The sequence below is a fragment of the Cydia splendana genome, chromosome 23, assembly GCF_910591565.1.
Source record: "Cydia splendana chromosome 23, ilCydSple1.2, whole genome shotgun sequence".
NCBI classification, from domain to species: Eukaryota; Metazoa; Arthropoda; class Insecta; order Lepidoptera; family Tortricidae; genus Cydia; species Cydia splendana.
In genome coordinates this window covers 9,935,971-9,958,886 of record NC_085982.1, presented here as the reverse complement: position 1 = coordinate 9,958,886, position 22,916 = coordinate 9,935,971, and the positions used below count along the sequence as shown (strand labels likewise).

Below are 22,916 nucleotides of genomic sequence, written 5' to 3'. Positions count from 1 at the left end.
GCACGACCACAGATAAGATAAGGACTTGAATTTTAACAACACTAAATAGCCGAAAGAGATAGTGCCATACATTAGAAAAGGATAGCATGATTCGTACCTGAATCGCTGTCACTTCCGTTTTGCAGGGTACCTTTCTATACGGTAGTATTATTATTTATTCTGTTATAGGATATTATAGCGATACAACGATCTGTCAGTGTCAAAAGTGACATTTCTTCAACCATAAACGTCACTTTTGACGCTGACAGATCTGTATCGTATCGCTGTGACATCTTATAAGCATTGCTCGAATTGGACCGTAGTATGGATGGACAATGGATTTTTCTCACACTTGCATGGAAATGACGTTATAGATTACGAAATGTCATGTTGCGCGCCTGCAATGAGTTTTCCTGCAAATTTGCCGGCCTAGGCCAACAATTAGCCTCTTTCGACGATCGGTCTGGCCTAGTGGGTAGTGATACTGCCTATGAAACCGATGGTCCCGGGTTCGAATCCCGGTAAGGGCATTTAATTTGTGTGATGACACAGATATTTGTTCTTGAGTCATGGTTGTGTTCTATGTATATAAGTATTTATATATTGTATATATCGTTGTCTCAGTACCCACAACACAAGCCTTCATGAGCTTACCGTGGGGCTCAGTCAATTCGTGTAAAAATATGTCCTATAATATTTATTTGTCCTATAATAATATTTATATTAAAAATTACCTAATTACCTAAATTACCTGCATGGAAATAACGTTGTAGGATACAAAATGTCATGTTGCGCGTCTGCAATGAATTTTCCTACAAAATTTCCGGCCTAGGCCAGTAATTACAAATTTACCGGCCTCTACATTGTGCTACGGCGTTATGAGCACGGAATGTAATACCAGCTTACTTAGTAATTACGCTTGATTCACCGGCAATCCCATTAGCGATACCGGATCGATATGGTACTGTTATGACTACAATGTGGCTAATGGCTGTAAATGACGTGATTTGTAACTGGTATACTATTGTATAATATACATTAGAGATGCTACGGACAATTGTTTGGCCGGATACCGGATACCGGATGTTCGGCCTCACCATCGGCCGAATATTCCGTATCCAACCGCCGAATATTCGGCCGGCGGAACTAGGTATACCTACATTTAGGTTTCACAGGTGCACATTGTGCAGGTTTTGATCTGTTTCTTGTGAACGCTCGCGCGGACTCATTTCTAGGTGCGAAATGCGTGGTCGTGCAAGTGAGTAGAATATTAAAAATTTACGAGTACGATTATGACTGTGACTGTTTCTTAAATCCAATTTGTTTACTCCCAAATCAAGCAAAGTTACTATCCGGTATCCGGCCGGATAGTTGGTAACAGTCCGGTATCCAGCTGGATATTAAAAAAACGGCCGGATACCGGATAGTAACCGAATATCCGGTGCATCTCTAATATACATCGACGAAGCTTATGTAAAACATCATTACAGATGTAGTGCATAACTGTTTTCCATCGTATTTTCTCGGAAACGTTCGTATTTGTCATGCTACTTCAGTCAACCTCAGTACTTTTTGTACCGAGACTGACTGAAATAGCAAGACACGTTCGTACGTTTCTGTGAAAATACGATGGAAAATGATTTTACAACTGTAGTTCATTGTTAATACTTTTCTGACTAACAACACATCTATCTGTTAACCTTACGATGTTTTCAGTAAATACATTATACCGCAAAAGTCCATTCATGTCAATTGGCTCGATTCGGGAAATGAATTAGAGCTTAACTAGATACGATATAGTAAAGATATGTGACGTTCCACGGTAAAAGGTACCTTATGGCGGCTGGCGCCGTGATTCGGGAAATGAATTAGATATTCACTAGATATGAAATACTTAATAAAGATATGTGACGTTCCACGGCAAAAGGTAGGGTAGACCGAGTCGATTCGGATCACTGGGGAAATCGGATCAAAATAAGCATTTCTGTAAAATTTGAAAGATCGCGGTTAGTTACTGCCAGTCAATCAGCGTCCCGCGTTCGCTCTGTTCCTAACGCATGTCGCCACAGTTACTGCCATTGGAAAAGACTCACGCGTCGGTCACGGTGACACTTCCCGATGAGTCGCTCGTACAGGTGTATTGTGATTTTACCGCCGATGTAAAAAATGTGCAAATACAGTCCGTGATAAAAGTAAACGCAAAAGGCTAAAGGTTTGTAATTGTTGTTACTTATTGTTAATGGCGCATAGTGTTTCCTGATTTGATTTTGTTTTTGTTGTATTTAAAGGTATATTTCCGTTACGCGAAAATAATTCAAACATATCATATGGGGTTATTCGGATCATCTGATTGGGGGCGATTAGGATCACATTATAAAACAAGCTTTTTGGATGTTTTTCTTTGGCTTATTTTATGTTCGCATGTTTTAGATGATGCGTACGTATAAAAAGAAGAGGTATCAGGGGGAACGGTCGGGAGAAAATATGACTACAGCTGCTAATAAGGTTTTAACGAAACCGCTGTCCCTACGTAGAGTCTTTTGTTACCAACAACTAATTTTCTCATATGGGGTGAATCGGATATGTGTGATTTTTCATGTTTTGGTTTGCAAAAGTTTACAGTTTTTGTTTATTTTCATTTAAATTATTTGATTTTGTTGCTAAATGGCCATTAGCATGTTTTGGATTTATTGTTAAAATATATAATAGCATATAGGAGTGATATTATGTTGAGCTTTCTGTAGGTGGCGTGATAAAAAATTGAACTAGAAAGGAGGAATAAAAATAATGGTCAAATGCAACATTAAAGATACCAATGATAGTTGATCTCAATTATTTGACCTTTGTGATTCTTAATCATATGATTAACATTGCTAACCATTATTAATTAAGATTTTATGACAGAGTTTTTTTGATCCGTTTTACCCCTTAAAATGGGGCGAATCGGATTTTTTAAGAGGTTTAATATTTTATTTTTCATAAATCATATTTAAGTTTGATTTTATGTCTGAACCTTGGATTCTGTTCATGAATAAATAATTTATCCAACTGAATATTAATAAAAACAGTATCACTTTAAAAATTGTATTTATTGACCGTCAATCAAAAAATGACCCGATTCGCCTCGGTCTACCCTACCTTATGGAAACTGGCGCTTACGTCGCATAGCGCCGCAATAATATTGGAGCGGTACCTTTACCCCAGGAACGTCAGATATCTTTACTGTATCGTATCTAGTTAATCTCTGATTCGTTTCCCGAATCGCGCCTAAAGTCATACAAATTACAAACTTCGTCCTAAAAGCAAATATGTCAGCAGTCTCAAAGGTAACATTGCAAACTTGACAGAATAAGTCAACCAACAAACCGAAGAAAAATGCAAAGTGCCCAAACTTTAGCACTGATAACTTTGTACAAATATGTTCCCGTTACTTCAGGTACTAAGCGACAGGCGACGTAAATCGACGTGACTCAGTTTCAACATAAAATTTAAGCGATTTTCCATTGCTATAAGGTATTAAGTTAAAAACCGGGCAAGTGCGAGTCGGACTCGTGCACGAAGGGTTCCGTACCATAATGCAAAAAACGGCAAAAAAAAAAACGGTCACCCATCCAAGTACTGACCCCGCCCGACGTTGCTTAACTTTGGTCAAAAATCACGTTTGTTGTATGGGAGCCCCACTTAAATCTTTATTTTATTCTGTTTTTAGTATTTGTTGTTATAGCGGCAACAGAAATACATCATCTGTGAAATTTCAACTGTCTAGCTATCACGGTTCGTGAGATACAGCCTGGTGACAGACGGACGGACGGACGGACGGACGGACAGCGGAGTCTTAGTGATAGGGTCCCGTTTTACCCTTTGGGTACGGAACCCTAAAAAAGACACAAGTGTACTTAAGTCGTTTTCACAATAAGATTGGTATTAGTACATTACGATGCAAGTGCGAAAAGTACGCAACGAGTGGCGATATATTGAAACACGACCAAAAAGGAGTGTAATCACGATAATTAGCAGTGGCGCTAGTGTGCACGTTGATGGGCTCTTAAGTGTCATTTTGTAAGGGATTTTGAGTTTCCAACACGTCCTGCTTGGCGCGCTGTTCATAAACCCATACAAAAATAAACATAACGCAAACGCACGTCATGCTATCAGTACGGCTACCACCAGTTTTGACATTGACATATTAACTCGCGTCTACGTAAATTACTTTCTATACATCTCGCTTGCACTAATGTGTGAGTAAGAGCGAGATGCGTAGAAAGTAAGTTTCTTACGGCGCGATTCGGGAAATGAATCAGAGATTAACTAGATACGATATAGTAAAGATATGTGACGTCCCACGAGTAAAGGTACCTTATGGCGGTTGGCGCTTACGCTATTATTAACGCCGCTCCATTATTATTGCGCCATAAGGTACCTTTTGCCGTGGAACGTCACATATCTTTACTATTTCATATCTAGTGAATCTCTAATACATTTCTCGAATCACGGCGCCAGCCGCCATAAGGTACCTTTTGCCGTAGAACGTCACATATCTTTACTATTTCATATCTAGTGAATCTCTAATACATTTCTCGAATCACGGCGCCAGCCGCCATAAGGTACCTTTTGCCATAGAACGTCACATATCTTTACTATATCGTATCTAGTTAATCTCTAATTCATTTCCCGAATCGACCCGTTAGACGTGACGAGTGAACATGTCAATGTCAAAACTGGAGGTAGTCGGATAGGGGGGAGGATATGGGTCGGTATGGGAGCCCCACTTAAATATTTATTATATTCTATTTTTAGTATTTGTTGTTATAGCGGCAACAGAAATACATCATCTGTGAACATTTCAACTGCCTGCCCATCACGGTTCATGAGATACAGCCTGGTGCCAGACAGACGGACAGACTGACAGCGGAGTCTTAGTAATAGGGTCCCGTTTTTACCCTTTGGGATTTACCCTAAAAAACAAGGCGTCATTTACGGCCTGGCCACGACATTGGTCTTAAGCGACCAGCGGTGCGGCGAGCGGCGCGGCAAGGTAGAGCGGCGCGGCGAGCATGCCACGACTTCGCAGCAGCGGCGGCGGCGTCGAGCGAATCGGACGTACTCAAGTGTTTAAAAATATCTTTGTCAAAAGTGGCTCTTCAGTGCCTCGACAGCAGCTCATATTTCATGAGAGATATTTTAAATATAAGAGAAGGTGTGCACGAACTTAATAGACGCCGTTATACGTTAGGTGAATTTAGAGTGTTGTACGAAGAATATAAAAAAGCATCCCGCAAAATTTTACGAGTAGGTACACTTACACTACAATGAGTATAGAAACATTTGATTATATACTCCAAAACTTTCTTTTATTTCTTCCCACAACCGTTTAATTACGTGCCGCAACTTATGTTTAGGATGCTTCGACATGCAAATTGCAGGCCTATTTAATATTTCCGTGATAAACACTTCCGTGTCATTTTCGCGCGCGAATGTTAGAAAAATTTTTGTTCCACGATCCACCGCCCGATGCGTACCGCCGCTAAGACCGGTCGCGCCGCTGTGAGTCGTGGCCGCGTTCCTCGCGCCCGTGTCTTTGTTTCCACCGCCCGCCGCGCCGCGCGCCGCTGCCGCCGGTCGCTCGAGTAAATTCGCGCGAGTCGCGTCGTGGCCTCTCTCTTCTTTTCGCCTTATTTTGTAACATTCGATTTTCGCTCGCCGCCGCCGCTGCCGCTGGTCGCGCGATGTCGTGGCCAGGCAGTTAAAGCTGCATTTTTTGTGTGTTATTTGGAGACCTTGGAGAAATGTGAAACTATGTTTCAAGTACATTATGGCACAGTACAAGAACAGTAGTGAATCTTCATAGAAATGTGCCGCTACCGGCTTGAATGTGTGCGTGCGCGCGGGGCGCCGTGTACGCACGCGCTGCCACGCACACATTAGCATAATATACGGGGGAATACGGTGGCGGCAGTGTGGGCCGTCCCGCGACTATGATCGCGTGCATTCGAGTACGCTGCCCGCCCGCTCGCATTTGTCTACTCTGACGGTATCGGTAGGCCTTAATTTTTTTGATCATGACTTCGAATACAGGCAATAGTATTTTTTCTACTCGTCGACTGTAATTCTTGAATTAAGATTTCTTATACCAAACTGCAATTGGGTATTTTTAATGTATGGGCTCCCAACTCAACTATAATATTCATTTCGATACAGTTTAGTCAACTATAATGAAATTGGCCAATCACAGCTCGCCGCGATCAAGAGGACGAAACAAAACCATAGCTCAAATTAATTATTTATTTTAGGTTGTATAGTAGAAACAATTGGTTCATAAGTCAGTAACGCGCATGTGACACCCTTAATATAGCAATATCCATAGACTACGAAAACCACTTAGTGTTGCTTGTTAGTCTCCATAGGCTACGGTGGGCAAAATCGAGAAAACAACTGTCTAAAAATTTAATTTAGCGCGGATCAAGTACCAGGGCCTCATGAGTTACGAGAAGGTGTCGTTGACCAACGCGCTGGGCGCGGTGGCCGGGGCGCGTACCAGTATGAAAGTATCGCGGCTGCTCGCGCTGTTAGCTGTATACTTTTGGTTTGGGTTGTTTGTATGATTCTACAAGTTTCAGGCCTATTCGGATTTCGAGATAATCACAAGATCTTGAGACGATTTAGAGATCAACTAGATCTACATTAGATATCGACTAGATGTGACTTGGATATCTAAGTCATAACTTGTCGAAATCGTTCAAGAGGACCTCCAGAATCGCGGAAACGTCAAATTTGACATATCTATCTTACAAATATCTTTAAATTATCCGTATCGTAACTTGTTGAAGTCTAGTAGAAATTCTAATTCATTTTCCGAATCGAGCCGAAAGTATTATTTTTGTTGACTCGTAGAAAAAGTATTGTATACATAGTGATATAATGAAGCTTTTCAATCTCGTACCTGACTCAGGCGGTAAAACACGGTACTCGACTGAAAAGCTCTCTAGTACTATATCACGATTGCATAAAATACTATTTAATTATACTTCATTTATGAATTGATAGATCATTTCATTATATTATAAATTATAATAAATAGAAACGTAGTGCTACTCATAATACGCAAATATTTAACTAAAAATAAAAGTGACAACCCTAAGCGCCAACGCAAGAGTAGGCAAATAACTTGCCGAGCGGCCTTAGATTCACTACTGTTCTTAGTGTACTGTGATTATGGTCCTATTTTCCCGCACTAGTGCGTAAATTTATCACCACTCGTTTCGAATTTCCTCTTTTCCGCACTTGTATCGTAAACATCGTAAATAACTATTTGCAAGCAAAATAAAGTTGTACTCAATTAGGCATAATATCTTCCGTCGCAAGTTTAGCTCAGCGCGCTACCGTAAAACGGGGTCAACAGAAATCGCGGGGTGAATAGAGAAATTTTGAACTTTTTCTTTCAAGTAGTTATATTTAAAATCGTACATCTCTAAAATTAGATTTTTTGGAATGCGTATAAAGTAGACTATTTATTATCTACATTGATACCAAAATAACTTAATCAAACTGCCTAAAAGTTAGATTTTTTTGACTCTAAAGTAAGGTCTCGCCAAGGTAAGAAATGAAGCCTGCCTGAACTTTGTTCTAGCCGTAAATGTTTTGACATTAACTAAGTAAAAGTTAGCTAACCTGGTAATATAGTATCTGTAGTACCTAAATAATAAATTATATCCTAATTTTCTCTATAATAAAGCATTTTTTTTGCAAAAAACCATTAACAAGCAAATTTACGTGGTAAAGGGGTCAGTGGACACGCATATGGGGTGAACAGTTACGCCATAGGGGGTGATTAGATACAACAAAGGGGTGTAAAGACACACCTTGGGGGTTAAAAGACACGAAAAAATAATTTTGTGTCAAATAGCTGTTTAACAGATATATATACCATTTGCCAATAGAGTATCCACATAATAATGACCAAATTCGACGCCTATGACAGCTAAAACTTAATTTTTCTATTCACCCCTTTCTTGTGTCTATCGACCCCGTTTTAAGGATATGGAGAAAATAGGTAGTTTTCTTTGATTTTCTCTGAATTGGGTAGGTAAACATTTATTTCACAAATGCAAAATTGAAGAACTAAACAAGACTCAAAAAATGATATCAAAATTATTACTTTTATCATTTGGATTATTGGCGAAAATCGTCCTTGAAGTTAAAAATCGTGTCTTTTCACCCCGTTTTACGGTATATCTTTTGTCTAATTTTAATTTCCTGGTCTTCCTTTTAAGTTCTTTACCGATACCGTATTGGCCGCACGTCCTCTATCGAACAATTAAAATTGATCCAATAACGTCCATTGGCTGTTAACTACCCTCTATTGCATTTCCATTCATTGCACGAACTGGCTCAATATCGCAATAATGGAAATTGCAGTCTAACTAGTAACAGTGACGTAACGTTATATGAATACTAAGTTCAGATCTTTTAAATAGGTTATTTACACTTTTATACACGTTTAGGCCTATATCACATGCAAACAATATTTAGAAAACGGACATTTTGTTTAACTTCTTCTCTCTGCGTAGTCCCTAAGAATGGTCCGGGTCCAGGACGATGCGTCCGACACTTCGTTTCCTATGATGGGTGGGTCTCGGAAACGGCTCTAACGATTTCGATGATATTTGCTATATGGGGGTTTCCGGGGGTGAAAAATCGATCTAGCTAGATCTATCTTTGGGAAAACGCGCATTTTTGAGTTTTATATGTTTTCCGAGCAAAGCTCGTTCTCCCAGATATTATAATATAATATAGGTACCTTTAGGTACAGTACAATGATTCTTGAATAATGTTTGACAGCCGTACCGGTAGGCTCTATAATGGAATTAACGGATGACTCACACTAAAACGGTCCGGAGCCGGGCCAAGGGGTCCGACACTTAATCTTTCTTTATCAATAAAACAAAGTGACGGACGTGTCAGCCCGGGCCCGGACCGTTCTGGCGTAAGTTATCTTTAAATCGTGTAATAAAATACCATTACCATTACTCCATGTGTTACACTTAGTTAACTTAGTAACAATGTAACAGGATCGTAAAAATTGCCAATTCCTAGCGCTATCGAAATAAAGTTTCAATAAAAATATCGCGAGACAGAATACAAAGTATTCTAGCGACGATTATATTGCAAATTTTATTCACTTGACCGGATAGTCGGTGAAGCAGAAGGAGATATAAATATTCTAACACTGTTACAGATATTTGGGGCATTATCTATGAAAAGGGACCTTATTGTCGATGGCGCTTACGCCGCAAACCGTCGCGCGGCATTGTATTTATATCGGAGCACCGATAATAATGGCGTAAGCGCCATCAACAATAAGGTCCCTTTTCATAGATAACGTCACATTTTGTTATTTTAAAGCGACAACGGTTAAGAGCCCATCAACGTGCACACTAGCGCCACTGCTAAATAATCGTGATTATTTAAATTTAACGACAGGTATTTCGCGTAGGGACTATAGCCCATGCCCTCTCGCGCATGAGAGGAGGCCTGTGCCCAGCAGTGGGACGTATATAGGCTGAAATGATGATGATGATGAATGATGACAGGTATTTAAAAAAAAGGGGGCTACGTACCTACTGTATTGTGTATTGAGGTACCTTTTGAATACATCAAACAATTTTTTTTGTTGCTGGATTCGTCAATCTATGCGTCCTAAGTTAAAACGGCCGTTTTTGTTTTGAGTTAATAGATCGACGAATCCAGCAACATAAAAACTAGTTTGATGTATTCAAATGGTACCTACTGAAATACACAATGAAGTACGTAGCGGCCCCCTTTTGTAATATCGTTCGTAAAATTTAAATAATTACTATTATTTAGCAGTGGCGCTAGTGTGCACGTTGATGGGATCTTAAAGTGACGTTCGAGTTCAAAAAATTACTACATACAGGCAGCTATACGGCCTGATTCGAATCCGATCTCCGATCCATATCATATCTTTAGCAAATTTTTGACTTATCTTCAAGTTCGAGTCAGGCCGATAGTTTACGTCTCTGCAAATAAATTTATATGCAAGGGGAGTCAGTTATCTTTGCTCTGCTACTAACTATATGTATACTTTATAGAAAGACTTCGCTAGCAAAAAGAAGAAATCGCACTGACATATAAAGTTCAAGACAAAGTTAAAAAATATCGTAAACTCATATCTAGTCTGAGAACTGATTTGAAAGCAGTTTTTATAGGTCATGTCATATGTCTATGCAGGTACAGTCAGCATTAAAAGCGGGTCAGACTACCCGTCAAAAATATCTACCATTCTCTAATCGGATCTCAAAGCTAACAGGATTTTGACTCTTGGAGACCCTATACATCTCTAATAGTATGTATACATATCTATATAGTTCTGACACCTAGAGACATTTCTTCTCTTCTTTGTCGTATCCTCATGGCTGAGGGACGTGACGAATGTGGACACTTTTCACCAGCGCTCTCCAAGCCGCTCTGTCTTGGGCCCAGTGCATGCAATGTGGCGTTTGTCTCTGACGTTATTCTGTCCGCCCAACGTGTGGCCATACGTCCACCCCTACGCTTCCTTGCCATGCGGCCAGTAAAAAGGAGCTTTTCCAGGCTATCCGGCCCTGTCCTGCTCAGATGGCCGAAGAAACCAAGTACACGTTGGGAGCAAACAGTGGAGAGCCTCGTTCTAATGTTAAGTTCGTCGAGGATTGATGCATTTGTACGGCGTTCAGTCCATGAGACAGACATTTAGAGAGACATTTACAGCTCTAAATATTATAGATTTTTTTGTGTTTTTGTTACTGTATTTTTTTATACTAATATTTTTTATGTAATTCGACACTAAGAGACCATATATTATACATCTCTAAGTAATTGTAATACGTTAGTTGTTTTATAAAATTGCTGATGTTATTATTTTTGCTTGTATGTAAATTCAATGTTGACGTGTAAAAGTGCCCTTGTGGCCTATTTGCTGAATGAATGTTGAAGTTTGAAGCTTAACAAATCACTACACCTTATAAAACGAAGTCCCGCCGCGTCTGTTGGTATGCATTTCTATTTAAAGTTGTAAAGAAAAATTTGTGTTAGAATTACTACTATCACGAGCTTTTTCCATTATTACTGAGAAAAAACGTGTCCGCAAAATTTTTGATCCGATTGGTTACGGTATTCAATACAACCTTCTATGACCGTAACAAAACGGACAAAAAAATATTTGTATGAAAATTTGGGGACACTTTTTTTAGCTTAGACTAGTTTGTTTTGTACTTACATACTAACACTACTTATTTTTTACTTATGGATCTACGGATTCGAAATAAATATAACAAAACGTAACAAATATAAGAGTACCATTTTGTACCTTTTGGAGTTGAAACTCTAGGTCCATGGCGTCCCAGCGCGCACAAGTTTGCAGAAATCACGGCGTCTGGTTGACGTAACTGGTGACCGAAGAGCTGGCGGCTACCTCGCACGACCGACGTATCAGCATTGCGATACAGCGAGGAAATGCCGCCAGCATCCTTGGTACAATGCCTCAAGGGCCTATTTTATTTAGATTTAAGCTAGGTAGTTATTAATTTCTTTTAGTAATACCACTGTATATATCTTGTTAATAATAAATTGAGATTCAATTAGTCCACTAGCTGTCAAATCGTAAGTTCGTGAAATAGGTGCCTGCTTTTAATTAAAAAAAATGATAATAATTTGAAAATGTAATTTCTGTCCAACTGTACCTAATGAATCGATCGAACAAACTCAGGGCTGGATTACAAAGTAACGAAGTTTCCGAACCGGCAATTATGCGGCCGACTGTATCTTTACACTTTGACCTAATTCCCAACTCGACTGTACTGTTATACTTTCATATCGGAAGATGGCGGACTGATAATACAATTTAGGGTTCTGTACTTAATTTGGAAGACATCAACCCTTACCTTGAAAGTTAAAAATATCTGGCTTTTCTGAACCCGGAAATCACCGATATCATTATTATTGCATTCTTCTTCTTCAACCTAGCGTTTTCCCGGCCTAGCGCCAGGGTCCGCTTTCCTGTTCAATCTTCTCCACTTTGCCCGGTCTTCGGCATCCTCGGGTTTGAGATTGTTCTCTCCCATGTCCGCTGTCACGACGTCCAGCCAGCGCTTCTTAGGCCTACCGCGGCCGAGTGATCTAGGGCCTTGGACAGTGAGATTGAGGCATCTATTTCCGACGTAGTCTACCGGTCTGCGGCGTATATGGCCATACCATCATTATTATTAAATTATTATTATTGAGGATATCATTGACGTCTTTCCCATCACGGAACAATGGTGTTCCGGACCTTTGGGAGGCGTGCGCGGAGCCGAAGCCAACACGTAGAGGCCCTTTTGACACTTTAATGAAATGTAAGGGGTACACCGAGCGGATGCTGCCCTTACCCGTGTCATGGGACGCACGCAGAGGCAGCACCCGCCAAGGTGTAAGGGCTATTGAGAGTTTATGGAATCTAAAATGAACTAGGTTATTGGGTGAAAGCGATGGACTAAGTACAAGTATGGGGTAAAAAACCGGACGCCTGCAATTTTATTTCCGGCAGACGGTGACTCGCCCTCACAAGATGGGCCCCCACAAAAAGCGACATCTAGCATGGCTCAAGGGCAACACCGGTGTGAGCGGCTCAGGGGTGTCGAGAGGTGTGCGCCGCTTTCTACCCAGTGGCTGTTAACAGCCACTGTGCCAACTCGCGTCTTATGCATATTTCACTTCCACCCCTGGAGCTTATAGCTCCAACGACTCCACTCGCCTGGCCCGGCCGGCTAAGGCAAGCCAGAGGCAGAGAATCCTGTCCCACCCACCCTCCTTGCGGGTAACAGAACTCCCCAGGAGCACTTGGGTACGTGAGGTCGCTAATCCCCAACAGCTCGCCACAAGCTGCCCTGCGTTGAGGATATCATTATTATTAAATTATTTTTAATCGAAAATAATATTACCCATTTTCAGAAGCAAATTTCATGATAACAGCTAATAATAGAACCGGAAGCCTAATAATGGTTGACTTTGACATTTATTATTAAATATGACATTGCCACACTGTCACTGCAAATGCCATGTGCTAATTAGACTAATTAGATGTAAACAGCTATTTAATAGATAAAGAATCACTGTTTATGAACTGTAATTATTACTGTAATTTAAATGGTATTTTTTCTCATTTCGCCCCGCTCACGCCCCGCCCGGAAAACGCGCCTGTGTGACGGAACCTTAAATCTTCTCGAGGCTGAGGTGTAGGGTTGAAGCCGGTGTAGTTTTATTTGACGTTCATAAGCGCATTGTAATATGCCTACTTGAATAATAAACTATCTTTAGCTTTATCAAATCAGGCAATGTCTGGTATGTTAAACAAGAACGTGTTACTGAGGGTAGTTAGAAAAGTATAACTGAGATTATTAGTTTAAAATGCAAAGATTAGAAACGGAGGTATTATACTGTATTTAAAATAAAAATTTTACACCATGCATGAAATAAAGCACCAGATAATTATTAGAAAAACACAGATAGAAGTTATTTTTAGACACAAGTTCTATTTAATAAATCGGATAGAAATATAAAAAGTAGGTGAGTTGACCGTGACGTCACAATGTAGTGTTTCATGTAAATTCCATATTAGCCAATCGTTTTGACAGTTCTAAAAAAGTCTAGTAGGAAAATACCCTATTGTCTAAATTGTCTGAAATCAGTTAAGTACAAAACTTAGCGAAGTAAAGTTGAGGTATTCCACGATTCAGAAATAATACTTTTTGGAGCTTTATAACAAAAAGGTTAAAACAGAAGAAAAGAAGGGAAACATAAAATTTAACCGAGAACTCTTCGTAAAATGAATTGTGGACATTTACAAAGACAAATCACTTCATTAATCATTTCCTTTCTTTACACTTAATTAACTTTTTATAGCATATTATCCTAAAGAATTCACCTTTTGTATGGAAACATAAAATTTTACCGCTACTTTCACTGAAAGAATTTCCCGTACCTTTTTATGCTAGCGATCATATTCTGAATATAGCCGACCCAACAACGAACCCTTACTAAATAATTGGACCCATTTCAAGGTTGATTTAATAAATCCTTCGCAGGTAGTCCCCTGTCAAGGCTATATAAATATAACCTACGGAACCCTATTAATTAGTTCTAACCTAATTAATAACCAAACATAGAAAACCGGCTGCCGAAAATGTAATAGAAAACTTACCTGTGTCACACAGAGATCCGTTTTTGAATGCACTAATTGGTTTTGATTGGTCGTTTCACACGAGCGTAACGCTGATTGGTTTAAAAAGGCGGGTGGTCGAAATTTCGAATTTGGAACCGACGTGCGTTCCGTTCCGCGAGCGGGAGGACTGTGCCGCGGCGGCGCGAAGTCTCCGTTGTTCCTTTTAACATTTACTGAGTTTTTGATCATCCAGTCAAACATGGCCTCTGGATTACTAACAATTGTATACTTAGCATAGTTTATCCTTACACTGGTGGTTTGAGGTGAACTTTATATGTGTGGAATATAGCCAGGGGTGGCTACGTCACGAGTTAAGGTAGGTTTAGTTGGGGCAGTTTTGAGACAAATAATTTGTAAGGCTATTTTAAAAGGTAATAAAGGTGGGAATATTTTAACTTTATTAGTGTACTGACGCATATTTGTGATGTTTTCAGGTAAAATGTACAGTACTGCGGGTTATTTTATTGCATCTATAACTAAGTAACGCTTTATTACCAGGGGTCTTAGGGTCCCTGAATTTATAAATAGATGGCTCACTAAAAATACCGATTTATGATTAACCCCGCCAAACCATTTTGCTTCCTGTAAGTATTTGCACGTTACTTTTAGATTCCTACAAACAGTCAGCAAAGCGGCACGCCTGTAAACACATTTTGTATGCTAAGCTAATATATGCTGACTGTACCTTTTTTACCATTATCCGTTAATCGGTATTTTAAAACAAAACTGAATGCTTCGTCGTCGTAAATTTAAGAGTTAGACTCTTGTCGGTGTAGCTCTCTCCATTTGACTCTATCCAGGGCCTCCTTGATTTCCTTATACGACATTACAGCTACCTTCTCTTTTATTTGTGTTATGTAGCTTATCCTCGGCCTTCCCCTTCCTCTCTTGCCTGCAATCTTTCCTTCTATTATGTTATTTATAAAAGCGTCATGTCGTATAAGATGACCAATAATTTTCCCTCTCCTACTCTCTATTGTCCTCAACAGTTGCCTTTTCTCTCCTACTCTTTTTAACACTTCTTCATTCTTCTGAATGCTTACTACATCGGAAATTGACAATAACACCGACGCGTTTAGGCCGTTGCAGCAGTGTCGGAGCAGTAGTGCAGCTGCGGTCAGAAATACGCTAAAATCACCATGCTACGTGCAGTCGGTATCCTCATTCATTTTAGTATGGAAATTGACAATAACACCGACGCTTTCGGGCCGCTGCAGTAGTGTCGGAGCAGTAGTGCAGCTGCGGTTGGAAATGGAATGTTACCATAACTTTTTTGACATATTTTCCGTCTTGAAACAAAAACATATTTTGTAATAGCGATAAACGCTTCTTCTAAGGCTCGATTTTATGAAATCATATTTTATTTGAAACTGAAACAACCCAAAGGGTTTTTATGAAGGCATTTTACGAAGTTTACGAAGATTTCTTTGATATAAGTATCTTTTTGTTTATTTTTAATTAAACTTGAGACGGTTTAAGAATTCCATTTTTAGTCAAACAACGTCTTTATAAATGAAAGTGTTGTTACCCGACTTTAACGTAAGCGAAATGGAAGAATTTTATTCTTAAAACCTTTATATTAATTAAAAGGATACGATAAATAAAAACAAATATCTGGGAGACCGAGCTTTGCTCGGAAAACATATAAAACTCAAATATGTGCGTTTTCCCAGAGATAGGACCGAGCTAGATCGATTGATCGCGCCCGAAAACCCCCATATAGCAAATTTCATCGAAATCGTTAGAGCCGTTTCCGAGATCCCCGAAATATATATACATATAAATAAATAAATAAATAAATAAACAAGAATTGCTCGTTTAAAGGTATACGATATCACTACACCTTATAAAACAAAGTCCTTTATGTTTGTTCGCGATAAACTCAACAATGAACGGATTATCAAACTGCACAACGGGACTTAATCGCGTATTTAAGTTTTAAGATTTACCTCCGACGTTTCGAGGACGGCGTTGTCCCCGTGGTCTCGGAGAAGACTGGCTCAAGTTGACATCAACATCTTCAAAAAACATTGCAATTTTAATCGGGACGAGGGTTTTAAGATCTCATCCACATGGAATCCAGTCATTAGTAAATGTAAGCGGAAACGAATATCGACAGTCGATAAATCGAATATCGTTAGTGTTGTGTGTCGACAGAGTGACATCCCTAGTGCGCAAAACGTTCAAACTGATAAACAAGACCAAGTGCGGGTAGTTCGAAAAACTCGCGCGGCTAGAAGATGTTGATGTCAACTTGAGCCAGTCTTCTCCGAGACCACGGGGACAACGCCGTCCTCGAAACGTCGGAGGTAAATCTTAAAACTTAAATACGCGATTAAGTCCCGTTGTGCAGTTTGATAATGTTTAATAATCGTGAAAGTTTAAATCAATGAACGGATTTTCATGCGGTTTTCACCTATCAATAGAGTGATTCTTGAGGAAGGCTTAGATGTATAATTTGTTAACCCGTGCGAAGCCGGGGCGTGTCGCTAGTTTACAATAAGGTAGATATCTTAGTACTCTGCTGCTCTTCAATGTCCCACGTCCGACAAGAAATTGTAGAAAATTAATGAGGGCGCCACTCCCTACGTCACTGTCACATTTTTGACGTAAAATGCTTAAACATGGCAACAATTTAGTGTTACATTTTTTTAGTTCCATTTTATTTAATTTCTACTATTTTATGTCGCACTATACACGAGGAGTATAATATATATATCACATCAATAACACACTTTTGAATGTCGAATGCCTCATCAGTGACAGCGGAGGCTTTGTAGCAATAAATCAATGCCGTCGACCAATCGCCGTTCCCGCGTCAACGCCTGTCCAACCACAATAGGGAGTATTACTGCAATATTCTGCCGCCAGAGTGCAGCACTAATTTGTTTAGTAAACCATAGAGTAACTTATACATACTAGGCCTTAAACAGTTTTTTGACAAGTTTTCACTATGACATTGATGCACAAAGGCGGTTTGTTTACAGGTGGCCTACCGCGAAACGCGAAAGTCGAATTTGTCGCAGTGTGGGACTCGCTTTCAGCTCGTTATATAAACACACACCCGTGTTTTAATGCCTATCATTATGTAACAGACACATAAACTAATATTAAAGTTCGAATGCCACCTCTGTAACAGCGGAAGCTTAGTAGCAATAAATCAATGGCGTCGACCAATCGCCGTTCTCGCATCAACGCCTGTCCAACCGCAATCAGATTGTTCGCAATGGGTTCCGTATTTAAAAAAGCACATGGTTTTGTATGTAACAGGCATTATTTAGAACTTTTTTTAGTCTTCGAATCATACAATCAGGCTCCAATTTCACCACGGTGACAGGTGCGACAATTGTAAAACATCACTGTTGCTGACGTCACAGGCATCCATGGGCTACGGTTACCGCTTACCATCGGGCGGGCCGTATTCCTGTTTGCCACCATCATTGTTTTATTAAAAAAAAACTTTATTATATCGAAAAAAAAACAGATATTTCTCTTGCTAAGTTTATGACAATTGTCAAGATTTAGAAGAATTGTAGGTAATTCTTGACAGGTAATGAGTCGGAATTTCGTGACAATTGTAGTGTAGCGTAGCGTAGCATTACTGTTGCGATAGTACAGTTGCCACCGGATATATCGGAGCGGCCAAGGCGCTCACAAATATCTGAACTAGGGAATGCAAATCGGTTATTTTCGGTTATTTTTTGTATGGAAATTATCGGTTATTAACCGAAACCGCGGTTATTTCCATACAAAAAATAACCGATTTGCATTCCCTAATCTGAACACGCCTCCATTGTCAAGGCGTTAGAGTGCGTGTTCAGATATTGTGAACACATTGGCCGCTCCGATATATCTGATGGCGACTGTACATCAGTACCCCTATTGTAAACCCCTAGTGTGACGTACGCGTTTGCGTTAAGTGTCATTTTTTATGGGATTATGAGTTTCCAAAAAGTCCCGCTTGGCGCGCTGTTCAAAATCCTATACAAAAATAGACATAACGCAAACGCGAACGCACGTCACGCTATCGAATGAAATTTACACTCGAGGTTCAGATCATATTCATAACCTCTTATTACAATCAGGATACGCCTCCAGTACGGATATGATGGTCGTTCTTGTCTACGTGACAGCGTGATAAAACGGTGTCCGTCACTTTCTATCCCACGGTGTTAAAAAGTGACGGTTAATTTATCACGTGGATAAAGCCATCCATAATACGCCGGTATGTGTTCTACTATACAAGTAAACTATGCAGTTTATGTTGAATGCGGGCAGATAGGCATCCGATACCGATAGTGCCCGCACGGATCCAATCAACGGGTCACACGGATAGGTAACCTATATTCACTTCTCACCTACGAGATACGTTAAGGGGCCCACTGATTAACAGTCCGCTGCACGGTATCGGCCTGTCAGTTGTTCGGAACTGTCAAAATTTTGTTCTAACTGACAGGCCGATACCGTCCGGCGGACTGTTAATCAGTAGGCCCCTTTACAGATGTAGTGCAGAATTGTTTTCTATCGTACTTTCTCGGAAACTTTCGTATTTGTCATGCTATTTCATTCAACCTCAGTACTTTTTGTACCGAGACCGACTGAAATTACCCGCTCGCTAAAATAATAATTATTATTTTACAGAACGGGTCTTGTTCGCTTTAAAATAGTACTTTATGTGACTGCTACATAATGAAAGATTAGAAGAAAGAAAATACGAGTGGATTTATGAAACGAGCTGAAAGAGTTTCATAAAAACGTCACACGAGTGTTTAAATGCCTATTTATGTACAGTTACATACACTGTTTTATCTACACACACACATTATATAATCCGCTCATTAGATACTGGACAGAAGTAGTCATTGGTAGGTCTAAGTAGAGATAGGTTACTAACATAGTGTTAAGTCTAAAACGTTACTAACAAAATATGGATCGCTTTTGGTCTGAAATAAAGTTTTTTTTTTATAAGCTCTCTATGACGTGTTCAGGGACCGCATGTTATGACCGCCATTGTGGAATTTGATTACACTGTTTGCAATTGACATTTCGAAAAAAAACGTCATCTCGACTGAAACTAGAAATGAGGTCTAATCTATTTCTATGAAAGTCAGCATCGTTGCACTATGTGCTCCAACACATCGCTGGTCCAATATTACAGGGTTCTATGTTTCACTTTTATCGAACTGAAATTTGAACATTGTCATACTGCCGTATTCGAACTTCAAGATATTCACAAGAGACGACACGTACTAGATCCATTCTAGATACGTTATAGTTTAGATATCAACTAGTTCCTATTTGCAGCGTAATTCAGGCAACCAATGTCACTTTTACGTTAGATAGAGTAAGATATCTATTAGATGTGAATTGGATCTCTAAGTCATATCCTGTGGAAATCGTTCAACAGTATCTTCAGAATCGCGCAAATGTCAATTTTGACAGGTTAGATCTTAAACATATCGTTATCGTATCTTGGTGATGTCTAAAAGATATCTATTTCAAAATCCAAATCGGGCCCATAGTGACATTAAGTTGAATTTCAGTTATCTTGAAATTTTAACATAGGGGCTATTCATAAATTACGTCATTTCAAATTAGGGGGGGGGGGGGGGTGGACATCGGATGACGGTAGCATGAAGTAGGAGGAAATGGGGTCATTTGAAGCATGATTTTTGGATGATTATAGGGGGGGGGGGGGGGGGTCAAAAATCGTCAAAAATCGATGACGTAATTTATGGACAGCCCCATAGTACCCTGCAATATTGGGCCAGCGACATGCTGAGTGGTATCCTCTTTGAGACAACAAGTTACAAAACTATGTCATATCCATAGGTATTTAATATCTGGGTGACTGAAAACATATGAAAACTCGAAAATGCGCGTTTTCCCATAAGACCTAGCTAGATCGACTTATCGCCCCCGAAAACCCCCATATAGCAAATTTGATCGAAATCATTAAAGCCGTTTCCGAGATCCCCGCAATATATATATAAATAAATAAATATACAAGAATTGCTCGTTTAAAGGTATTAATTAATTAAAGATTGTTGTTTCAAATAATATATTTTCATTTTTCATTTCATTAATTTCCTTTGTTATCATCAGAGACCGGACAAATTTGCGACATTGCTCGCAATAATGTAGACATGACTCCAAAATTGATTAAATAATTAATCATTTAATTAATTTCTTACCTGAGGTTTAATTTTGATTCCTAATCAATAAATAACACAAAGATTTCTTATAATGTAAATTTATTGAAGAAAATAATCAGCATGTTTTTAAAATTTTCTGTAGGTACTCATTTTTTATATCAAAAATATATTTAAATTATTTAAGTGCTATTTATTGACTAGGGAACAAAATTAAATCTAAGGTAAAAAAAATAATTAAACAATTAATTATTTAATCAAATTTGGAGCCATGTCCACATTATTGCGAGCAATGACGCCAATCTGTCCGATCTCTGGTTATCATTATCAGAGCTGTTCGAAATTTGGCTAACTTGACGCATTATCTTTCCTTTTTAATGCACCACCAAAGTCTGCCAAGAATACAGATAGAATACCGAAGTCAGCTAAAGCGGTGATATTAAAAACGTGCTCGCCACAATGGTAGCGGAAACGATAGCTTTCTGGCCGCATTGGTATCGAGCGACCACGCTTCACTGCGCCCTACCTTTCAGTACCTGTTAACATTTACGGCGCGATTCGGGAAATGAATTAGAGATTCACTAGATATGAAATAGTAAAGATATGTGACGTTCCACGGCAAAAGGTACCTTATGGCGGCTGGCGCCGCGATTGGGGAAATTAATTAGAGATTCACTAGATATGAAATAGTAAAGATATGTGACGTTCCACGGCAAAAGGTACCTTGTGGCGGCTAGCGCTTACGTCGCATAGCGCCAATAATATTGAAGCGGCGTTAATAATAGCGTAAGCGCCAACCGCCATAAGGTACCTTTACCCGTGGGACGTCACATATCTTTACTATATCCTATCTAGTTAATCTCGCCGATACAATATGTTACGATAATATGGATCGGATATGTCAGATGTCGGATACATATCCGATCCATATCTTTGCAGTCATGAAATCACCTTTAATAAGAAAAACTTTTAATTTTACGGCTGTCTTTTTTTCTGGATTATTTTTAATGTTATTTCAGAATATCATCAGAGTAACATCGATTGTATGGCGGCGCCTAGACCTAGGCTTCATCTAGCCAATAATAAAGATGAGCTTACGATGGTAGAGGAAATCATAGCTTTCTGGCCGCATTTGTTATCGAGCGATCACGCTTCACTGCGCCAACCTGTTTATTCAGTCTCCTATAAATCTGATTGTGGACATATGTAACACTAGCTGTGCCCGCGGCTCCGCCCGCGTGGAATTCGGTCTGTGTCAGTAAGCGGCTAATTTCTAATCCTAATTTCTCTCCCTCTCCCCTGGAGGCGGAACTTGAAGTAAAGTTGACATATGGATATGCTAGAGGACTGTAGTCCAGAAAAAATATTTTACAATTAATAAAAATAAATAAATAAATAGGATCATTTTACAATTAGGTACCACCAAAGAGAATAGATAGTATAGAGGGGTCCTGTCATAGTAAATTTTGTAGTCACAGTAAATTTACTGCCATCTATCGACACACGACCAAAACTCAAAATGAAAACGTATAAAACTATCAAAACATTAATATATTTGGATAAATGAGCTTATTATTTTTATATCATTTTGACCCATGTTCATTCACTGATACCTATGTGTTAAAATTGTTAAATATGAAACGGTGTCGTCACCGCCATCTAGCCGAGGATAGGCCAAAGGTATGTGAGCCATCTGTCCGAGAATGACTTTTTCTTGACATCCGAGGCACGTTTTTTCCTTAGACTTTATTCATCTTATACGGAGTTACATATGTCTTTGGGTACCACTAAATAAAACTACACTCCAAAATCAATATTTTTTTTCGCCCTTATTCAAATTTTACACGTGATTTAAACGACAGAATAGTAAGTAGTTGTATATCGGACGATACAGTAAGGCATACGCGCGCGAGCGAAAGCGAAGCGGCCTGCCTGGCTAGAGCGCCACCCACTCACCGTGGTCTTCTTCAGACTCCTGAGGAAGACCACGTGCCCCTTGTAAGCCAATGCGTTGCGAGACTTTCGCGAATGATTCGATTTTTTTCGGGAAGGCATGGTAACGCGTATAAAATGCGAGTCCCAAATCGTTTGACTCCGCAAACGACCAGTGCCGGATTAAGATATTTTGATGCCCTAAGCATTTCTAGACCATGGTGCCCCCGCTCCCTGGGGTCATCGAGATTACATTGATTTTTTTTGGTAAGTTGAGTGACGTTCATTGCCGCATTACAGCTGAGAATGGAAATCAGTCACATCATTTTATCACGAAAATTGACAGTGCTGCAGCAGTAACATTGCAACAGAGTAATGCTGCTGTAGTCGCCATATCTTAGAAAGTGAATGAAAGCGCGAGCGAAGTGAGCGCGAAAATTTTTCGAGATAAAAACGCAATTTGATAGACAGTTGTACATTTTTACTTTTAGTATCTAAATCAGTCACATAATTTTATCACGAAGATTGGCAGTGCTGCAGCAGTAATGTTGCAACAGAGTAATGCTGTTGCAGTCGCCATATCTTAGAAAGTAATTGAA

The 22,916-nt window shown here is 39.5% G+C and overlaps 1 protein-coding gene across 3 annotated transcripts in view; it reads right to left on the bottom strand.

Annotated features, from left to right (window-relative positions):
• The window catches only part of LOC134801868 (sperm surface protein Sp17), a 292,688-nt gene that overhangs the window by 185,216 nt on the left and 84,556 nt on the right, over positions 1 to 22,916 (bottom strand). Inside the window, exon 1 of one of the 3 annotated variants that reach the window (XM_063774514.1) lies at positions 14,213 to 14,374. The exons of the other annotated variants lie outside the window; for them this stretch is intronic. The gene's annotated coding sequence lies outside the window, so the exon portion shown is untranslated. Of the gene's footprint in view, positions 1 to 14,212; positions 14,375 to 22,916 lie in introns of those variants that run through there. 3 annotated transcript variants of the gene reach the window in all.